Source organism: Fusarium mangiferae, assembly GCF_900044065.1.
Source record: "Fusarium mangiferae strain MRC7560 genome assembly, contig: FMAN_scaffold001, whole genome shotgun sequence".
Lineage (NCBI taxonomy): Eukaryota > Fungi > Ascomycota > Sordariomycetes > Hypocreales > Nectriaceae > Fusarium > Fusarium mangiferae.
Window position 1 is genome coordinate 3052 of NW_024573921.1, and position 1903 is coordinate 4954.

Below are 1903 nucleotides of genomic sequence, written 5' to 3' on the forward strand. Positions count from 1 at the left end.
ATTAATAATTTTATATTTATATATATATTATTAAGTATAATATARTTAAAGTAAAGTCTTTTAATATTTTTATTAATCTTTAAAGCCTTAAGATAATTAAAAGTATTAAAAATAAAGTTTTTCCTTTTAAAAATATAAAAAATATATAAATTATACTCTAAGAGATAAATAGAAATATTAATAAAATATTAATTAACTTTATTAATATTAATTATATTAAAAGTTATTTTCTTTATAATTTATTTTATTATTTAATAATCTATAAAGACTATAAGTAATCTCTTTAATAAGTTAATATATACCTTAAGTTACTTTATTATTTAGATAAATATTACTATTTTTAGCTTTATAAATTAATATTAAGTTTTAACTTTAAATAGAGTTTAATCTATAAAGTAAATAAATATAATTATATTAAATAGGATCTATATTTTTTTTTTAAATATATTTATTTTTAATATAATAAAAAATAATTTTAAATTTCCTTTAAATATTAATATTTAATTAAAGAAAGAAATACTTTTTAAAATTAAAATAAATTAAGTTTTAATTAAATATAATTTACTTTTAAATTATTTAAAAGGTAATTTTTTTTATTAAAGTAAAATTATAATATATATTTCTAATATATAACTTTTTTTTATTTTTATTTTTTTTTAAGAATTTTATTAATTTTTTTTCTTTTTATTAATTCTATAACTTTATATTTTTATAAAGGCTTTATAATTTTAATATTATAGAAAAAATATTATAAATACTTAATAGCTTTATTATATTATTTAAGAGTAATAAATTACTATAAAAACTTAAATTTAATAAAAGCTATAATTCTTTTTATTATTATAAAAAAACTAAAAGTATTAATATAAAATTTTAGTATTTAAATACTTAAATAATTAATTTAGCTTTTTATTAAAAAGATAAATAAGTTTTTTAAAATAAATAGTTTAAATAAAGTATTTATATCTTAAATATATTTAATAATAAACTTTAAGAAAATTATAATATTATTAATAAAGATATAATAAAAACTTTAATATAAATTAAAAAGTTAAAATATCCTTATAATAATATATAAAGTATAGCTAATTAAAGTCTTAAATAAGAAAATAATATAATAAAATACTTATTCTTTAATATAATATAATATAAGGTATTATATATTATATTAAAAAATATAATAACTTTAATAATAAGTCTTAAGGTTATATAGCTATTACTATAAACCTTATAATTTAATTAAATATATTGCCTTAATTTATAAATATAAAAAAGATATTTCTTTTAGCCTTAATAGGCTAAATGCCTTTTTTATTATTATTTTATTAAAATAATTATTATTAAGGCTTTAACTTTCAAAGATTAAATTATAATAATTAAAAAACTAAAAATCTAATTATAAGATATATTATTATATAATTAATTTTAATAATAGCTATAACTATTTAACTATAATAATTATTAACTATATAATAGTCTTTTAGTTAATATTAATAACCTTAATATTATAATAATTTTAATATTATATAATTACTTTTAGTATTAAAAAATTATAAATAAAAAGCTTTTATATATTAATAAGTTAATATTAATATAAAAAGTTAATTTWATAATTTTAAATTATTAAATAAGGCTTTTTAAGATATAATTAAATATATCTTAAAAATAGTCTTTTATTATATATATTATAAGCTAAAAAGTAGCTTTAAAAGGTTTAATTAATTACCTAAAATAAGGTTAAGGCCTATTAATATAAAAATAGGCCTTTATTATTAATATTATATTAAGTAGTAATAATAATTAATATTAATTATAATTAATAGAGTTAAAATCTATAATTATAATAATTAAAATAATAATATAAATATTATATTATAAAAATTTAAGGCTATTATAAAATAAA